The sequence below is a fragment of the Pinus tabuliformis genome, chromosome J, assembly GCF_031772625.1.
Source record: "Pinus tabuliformis cultivar Carrire ecotype Pingquan chromosome J, CPIR1, whole genome shotgun sequence".
NCBI lineage: Eukaryota > Viridiplantae > Streptophyta > Pinopsida > Pinales > Pinaceae > Pinus > Pinus tabuliformis.
Window position 1 is genome coordinate 14,226,621 of NC_142295.1, and position 8,460 is coordinate 14,235,080.

Below are 8,460 nucleotides of genomic sequence, written 5' to 3' on the forward strand. Positions count from 1 at the left end.
TCATGACTGTTCAACATTTTCTCCAGCAATTTAATTTCTCCATTCCATGGATTGGGTTCTTCCATAGAATTCTCTTCTTTCACTTTTATTTGACTGCTCACTTGTGCCAAATCTCCTCCAACATTTGCAACAAAACCTGCATTCACAAAGCACTTGTTAAAATTAAAAACATAAGGTTGTTGTGCCTTATCTTCCTTTGGCAACAATTTAGTTTGCTGCTCTGTTTTCTCCTTCTCCTCTGTCAACACATCAGTATGCTGATTCGAATTCTCAGCAGAATTCATGAGACTGTTTGGTAATCTCTCTTCTACATCATCTATTCTAATGATGTCTTCCAAGCTTGGGTTCACAGTAGTGAACTTCTTCTCCCTTAACCTGCTGCTGATTATCTTCACTTTGAAATTGTTTGATTCCTACTGCCTCTTTACCGTCTTCAAACAACCTCTGGTCAATCTCTTTGATCACAGACTCATACTCATTTATGTTGTTTAATGAACCCGCAAACAAATTATTACACCTTCCTGTCTCCATGGCTACTTGAGACACATCTTCTTCTTCAGAAACTATAACTGCAGCTTCTGTTCTACCATCAGGTTCTCTCATCAGTTTCTCTAGCAGTTTAATTTCCTCTTCACACTTAGCAAGCACTTCATCACAATTCTCTCTTCTTCCAGCTTCATCCTTCACATGTTGTGTTACAGTATTAAAATACTGTCTTCCTTTGACCCTTGTAATCTCAAGGTCTTTTTGTTGTAGCAAATCACTACTTCCCTCCTTCAAGAGGTCTTCTCCATCATACTCTGTTCTCCTAGAGTACTCCTCCAGACTTTCAACATCTTCAAAAGACTGTCCATCCTCTTCAAGGCACTCTTTTGTTAATGTTCCTTTTCTCTTTGCTAAGTCGTTCCCATAGACTTCCTCTTCCTTGACATCTTTTAGTAGATGTTCTTCTTCCCTATTGTCTGTCTCAATAGTTTCCATGGCTATCTCCACTGTGCCTATCAGCATAGTGAATTTATGATCCTTTACTATGTTTTCAGCTAACATAGTTTCCTGTTGTTTATCTTCTCTTCTGAAGATATCTTCAAATGGCTGCTTTTCTCCTGCAATATCTGCCATCATACACAAACTATCAGTTTTTAAAATATAAGACCCTATGGTCTCACTTGGTGGTTCAACCATCATTTCTCCTTGTTGTTCTAAATCATTCATATGATTCAGAAATTCTTTGATAGTCTCTTCTTCAATCTCCTCAAGCCCTTCACTTGGTTGCTTGACATCTTCCACAAGCTGTATATGAAATCTATCTATCTCATCTTCTTTCAAAACAGAATTTAGATTTTGCTTGTCTTCCTTCTCCTTCATGACAATATCAACAAATTGTCCTTCACCTACAAACATACATAGATTATCAGATTTAAAACCATGTGACCCTTCGACCTTACTTGAAGTTTCAATCTTCAAGTCTTCATCTTCACTATCTCCCAGAAATTCTCCTTGTTCCAGTTCACAAATGGATTCTTCCATTTCTAACTCAACTTCCTTGAGTTTTCCCTTCAACCACTTCACTTGCTTTTGTTGCAGCCTTCTATGCATCTCATGCCATTATGCTGGCTTCTTCCTCAAGACCCAACCTAGTCTCTGGCTTTCCTCAAGCATTCTCCTTAATGCATTGAGTTGTTCTTTTAATTCAACAACCTCTTTGTCAATTTCTTCTTGACTCATCTTCTTGCCATTTGCTTTAGCATCCTCTTTCTTATATCCTCTACTGTGGCTTCTCTCTGAACCTCTGCTATGACTATCAGTAGTCATCTTCTTTTCTTCTGTCTTCATGAGCTCCTTTGCAACAAGCCTCTACAATAGCTAGTCCTCCTGGCTGTAATCTTACCTCACTAAGCTCTCCTCACTCAATCTTTTGGTAAGCACAGGTCCTTTGTCTGGAACCTCTCCTTCTTGAGCAACACCTTTGCTCCTTCTAGGCTTCTGCAATCTCTCATCTCTCTTGAGAACACTTCAGCTGTCCTCTCTGTCCAATTTCTTATTGGATTCTTCAAGTTCACTGCCACTTTTCTATCAAAGTATTCTCCTTACTCTGTCTTCAAGAACACATCTGGTTCTTCTCTCACAGCTTCTCTTGCTGCCACCTGTGCATTAGTATAAAAACACACATTCTTAATTTAAAACAGAACATCCCTTCAAGATCTCAGCATGATCTTGTTTCACCCATTCTTCTACACTTTGAATGGATTGTCCTCTAGGTGGTTTCGAGGTCCTCTACTGGAACTGCTACAGTCTTCCAAGAACTTTAAAAGTTCTCCTTTTACAGATTACAAATCTGCTCTGATAGTAATTCTGCTTTGACCTCCATTCTACTCTGATACCACTAATGGTGCAGGGCTACACCCGCACATACCCACAATATGCATATTAAAAATTCATCCACAACCGTCCTAGGATATTTAACTATGCAATGGAGTTAAATCTACAGTCCATAAATGGTCAAGAGGCCCATTCATCAATTCTTGAGTCTAGGAATTTAATCACCCTGCCTGAAACCTCCTATCGGGACTCATAAATCATCCCAAAGACTTTAATGAGGCTTTGATTAAAGTCTTCCTTTATATTCTTCGTATCGGAACTTAAATCCTTTGGAGCCTTTATAATCCTTCACCCACACACACACACACACACACACACACACACACATATATATATATATATATATATCTTTCTCCCTTATAACATGGGATCATATATATATATAACACATAAACCATATATCGTGCTTTTCCCTTCTAAAAACCACTTATAAAGGAAACATACCTTTACAAAGGAAAACTCCGCTTTCCTTAGCTTTTCCGCCTTCCCATACAGACTCGCATAGTTTCCGAGATTAAACCTCCATCGCAATCGGCTATCGCTATATTCAGGACTTATCATATATGTGGTTATCGCCCCTACTCCGATTCCAATATGACTATCGGAAGTCGTAAACACATGCTTTATGTGAAAAGGCCCACACGATCGGAAATATTAACTATTTGGGAATACAAAGGAAATTCTCTCCGTTCATACCTTTCGGATTTCAAAATGTATAGACCCGAATCTATGTATCGTTGGGTCTGACACTGTAAAGTTCTTCCGCTGAACGCCGATTGACCCCAACGCCCAATTGTCGATATATTGCCAACGTCGATCGCTGATATCGCATCCAACAGTCCACGATTAATCGCACTCACTCTTTGCAAACTTCCAAGGTTTATCCTGATAGCTTTAAAGGGTCTTCCGCCACTGCAATTTGATCTCAGCCATTGATCTAAATGATCCAACGACTGCTGAGCGTCACTTGCACTTCTCCGCAATTCCTTTTACTTATAAATTTTACACTGTTTCTTCAATTTCTCGGTGATTTGCTTCTTTAAAGGTTCCGGCCTTCACTGCTTCTGCTGCGCCACTCTGATGCTCCAATTCCCCTCCAAAGCTAACTCTGATTTTCACTAGGATTCAATGATTCCTCGTGATTCATCTTTGAGCATGTTACGCCCTTGCGTACTACAGAACTCTGCCTGCAATTCGTTACAGAACCTACAAGTTCATAATTCACATGAAATCAAATCATAAACACTCAATTCACGCATATGCACACTCAAAATCGAATTCCTACTCTGTATTAACACATAAAAGTAATTGATTACAATTGAGACTCTCGGTCTCTCTCACAGGCCTGATTCTCAACACTTGTGGCCTCTCCCTGCCCGTAGGCTTACATACATATATATATGAAAACATTGGATCAGATCGTTGAAGGTCCAATCAATCCTCTTACAAAAGCCTAAAGCTCTACATGCATGCATACATGGCAGAAAAGCCTCCTTGAGACGTTATTCTATCTTTTCTCTGTTTGAAAACAGAAAAGCCTCCTTATCGCTCAATGGTCCACATCTATTCTCCATTTTATGCCTAAAAGCTCTCCCTTGCTCCTAGGATCATGGAGCTACTCATGTTCTCATTTATTTGTTTTGAGAGCCTCTAATTAAATCACACTTAAGGCCTAAACATTAAATTGACTTGAGACTTAGGAAACTAATTTCCAAAAAACACATGACCCCCTATGTCTACTAATTACAATGGTTTTCCTTGGGCTGAATGCTCCTGCATCATAGTACAGGTATAGGTACAGGTGATAGTATATGTACATGTACATGTGGTAGTATAGGTATAGGTATAAGTGATAGTACAAGTACAGGTACAGGTGCAAGTGCACAAGATGTGGACTATTGTATTACACCAAATGGATTGGTTAGATTCAGTGACATGATATGTGCACCAGACAATAGTGAGCTCAAGAAGGTGATCTTAAGGGAGTTTCATGCGAAACCATATTCGGGTCACCCAGGTTACTAGAAGACACTTACAACAGTGAAGAGATTTTATTATTGGCCAAACCTGAAGAGGGATGTAGCAGAGTTCGTGGCTAGGTGTTTTGATTGCCAGCGTGTGAAGGAATAGTGTAAGCATCCAGGTGGACTGCTATAGTCGATTGCGATTCCAGAGTGGAAATGGGGGGTCATTTCCATGGACTTCATCACAGGTTTGTAGAGGACAGTGAGACAACACAATTCCATCATGGTTGTTGTGGACAAGTTGACAAAGGTTGCACACTTCGTTCCAATGAAGTCTACATTCTCAGCTAGTGATGTAGCACAGTTATTCATCATAGTTTTGGTTAGACTGCATGGTGTGTTGAAAAGTGTGCAACAAGAAATGCTTGTTGAGAATGCAACAAGATGATGGAGCTTAGTGGAAAGGAGTCGCCTTCACTAAGTGGGCCCGCAGGCAAATTATGGCGCAAGTTCTATTTTTGGATCCCAGCAGGGATGATCACAGCAGGAGTGACCACAGCAGGGATGATCACAGCAGGAGTGACCACAGCAGGAGTGATCACAGTATGAGTGATCACAGTATGGGTGATCACAGTATGAGTGATCACAGTATGAGTGATCAAAGTCTATTTTTAGATTGGCTGTCAAAAATAGAAAAGTCAAATATTATTGTCTCATAATAATATTTAGACTATAAACTTTGTCTTATTCTCTTGGAGCACTTCAGGATGAGCTACGGATGTGGTACATGCAGATCCCATAAGGAAATACGTGGTTACCTATGGGATGACTAATATTTGCATGCAAGACTTCAGTTAGAACTCAAGTGAGTTGAATTTAGTGGACTGGAGGTGCAGTTGATGGAGTTGTGTTCAGTTTAGCTTTGTTAAACTAATTGTATTAGTCTAACTGATCAATAGACTAGAGATGAGTTGGGTGAATTAGTTATTAATTAATTCACAAGTTATTAACTCATAATGCAACTATAGAATACATCAGTTAACTCAGTTGCATGTCAGTGCATGTTCAGTTCAGCAGGGACAGGTGTTAGAGGATCAGATTGCTATCAGTTGTGACTATAGCTGTGCATGATGATTTGCACAATCAGAGGGATTGAGTATGCCAATGAATTGGCCAATACCAAGAATTGTAGCTTGTGCTCACATCCAACACAGTGTGAGTGATTATTTGCAGGTCAAATACGAGTTTGGTAAACCATTCTCATCAATTCTTGAGCAGGTATTGAGCTGTGGAGGCAGGCAAGCAGTGGAATAGATTTGGAGATCAAATCTGAGTTGTATTGTGTGTAACAGGTGGAGCTGGTACTGGATTGCTTGTGATAAGCATTGTAATTTGTAATGTTACATGATTCAATCAATATAATATACAGATAGTTGGGGTTTTTGGTGAGATGCTTTCCCCGGGATACATACTGTGTTAATGAGTTTGATTGATGCTTCTATGTGCGCCTGTGAATGTTTATGCTTCTGTAAATTGATGATCAACGTAGAGGAGGTTATGTATTATGCATGTTCCGCTTATAAGTGTATAATCAGGATAATCTCTGTGAATATGTGCCATATTATTCAAAATTTCTACATGGTATCGGAGCGAGCTGATTTGTAGAAGAAGTTCTACATGATATCAGCGCTGTATTGATCATCATATCTATTATTCAGGAAGTGTTTACATTTTATTTCTTCAGGCAGAGTCTGTGATCGGGCCAAGTAGCCGCTGGATTCATCCTTCTTTTGGAAGGTGAGATATCCGGTGAATGCCCATACAGTCGATCTCTGTACAAGAAATACTTTGTTCTCACGAATTCTAGATCGGAAGCGGTTGAGTTTTGAGCTGGTGGAATTCGAATTTAATTCCAAAGCAAGAGATAAAACTCAGAAACATTAAGTGTGAGAATGGAGACAGTATGCCCCAGTATCTCACGAAGTTCACCCAATGCCGGGATGAGCTGGGAAGTGTGGGGGTGACTGTCGGATGAGGATGGTGAGTTTAACACTCCATGACCTTCCTAAGAGTTGGCATAACTACCAGGACTCGGTGAATGGAAGGGAGAAACTGCCAAATTGGGAACGATTATGGTCGGACTTGATGCAGGAGGAGATTAGACGGCGCACCAGAGACAATTCTTCATCTATGCGTGATGAGGAGAACTGTGCCTTAGCGAGTAAGGTGAAGAAGGGGAAGGAGAAGGGTTCTCTTTCCGAATCCAGTTCTTCCAGTGGTGGGAAGAAGGTTGACAAATCGAAAGTGCGATGCTTTCGTTGTCATGCGGAGGGTTCACGGGTCAAGAACCTGTATGCTCTTAAGGTTCAAGATGCATGCAAAGCCTTGAGCAGCGAGGCAATTGATGGAGAATTGGTGGTTGAGAGGGAGGGTATATTACCTCTCAACATGCAGAGCCAGAAGAAGTCTCAGACGATTGTGGAGGAGCCACGATTGGTGCCGCAGCTTCAGGAGGTTGTGGAGGAGCCACAATAGGGGAAGCTGAGAGGAGATCGAGTAGAGACATCTACTCATCCAGAGACCTCCAGTAGGGGGAAACTTCGAGCCAGGTGGGCTGAGGGATCGCATGCAGCCATACCTCCAGGTAGGAGGTGGGGCGATGTGTATTGATCGTCCCAAGGAGGAGGGGCAGGATCCTTGAGGTACCCAACCTCTTGGATGAGACCTTGCTACGGGAGCCCAGATGTGTAGTAGTAGGAACTGACTGATTGGGTAGAGACAGATGCGGATGGAGCGGCAGAGAGAGCGACAATGCAGGGAATCCCAAGACAGCGCATAACTAGCAGGCTGCAATAATGTGAGAGGCACAAGTGTTTTGCATAGTGCTAGGTGGCACAGAAAGGTGTGCAATGGTGCGAGATGCATGGAGATGTTGCAGTAGCGCAGATGTCAAAGAGGGAGCACTTGTCAGCAACAGGTAGAGCTTCAGCATCAGAGGGTGTTTCTAGCCCAACAGGGAGGTCAGTTGGGAGGTGCAGTGCGGATGCAATGCTGGGAGATAGAACCAGCAGCAGCACGAATGCAGTCAGAGATCAAAGTGACAGAGGCTAGAGCAGTCAGATACTGAAGAGCACAAAGATGCAAAGCCTTCAGTCGACAGAGGCAATAGCAATCAGAGACTTTGATGACAGAGCAAGTGGATCGGCCAAATGTGTTGCATGGAGAACATTCCAGAGTTACAGGATCGGGTTTGAGAGGAAGCCTTTCTTGTTGAGAGGGAGTGTTGAAAAGTGTGCAACAAGAAATGCTTGTTGAGAATGCAACAAGATGATGGAGCTTAGTGGAAAGGAGTTGCCTTCACTAAGTGGGCCCGCAGGCAAATTATGGCGCAAGTTCTATTTTTGGATCCCAGCAGGGACGATCACGGCAGTAGTGACCACAACAGGGATGATCACAACAGGAGTGACCACAGCAGGGATGATCACAGCAGGAGTGACCACAGCAGGGATGATCACAGCAGGAGTGACCACAGCAGGAGTGATCACAGTATGAGTGATCACAGTATGGGTGATCACAGTATGAGTGATCAAAGTCTATTTTTAGACTGGCTGTCAAAAATAGAAAAGTCAAATATTATTGTCTCATAATAATATTTAGACTATAAACTTTGTCTTATTCTCTTGGAGCACTTCAGGATGAGCTACGGATGTGGTACATGCAGATCCCAGAAGGAAATACGTGGTTACCTATGGGATGACTAATATTTGCATGCAGGACTTCAGTTAGAACTCAAGTGAGTTGAGTTTAGTGGACTGGAGGTGCAGTTGGTGGAGTTGTGTTCAGTTTAACTTTGTTAAACTAGTTGTATTTAGTCTAATTGATCAATAGACTAGAGATGAGTTGGGTGAATTAGTTATTAATTAATTCACAAGTTATTAACTCATAATGCAACTATAGAATACATCAGTTAACTCAGTTGCATGTCAGTGCATGTTCAGTTCAGCAGGGACAGGTGTTAGAGGATCAGATTGCTATCAGTTGTGACTATAGTTGTGCATGATGATTTGCATAATCAGAGGGATTGAGTATGCCAATGAATTGGCCAATACCAAGAATT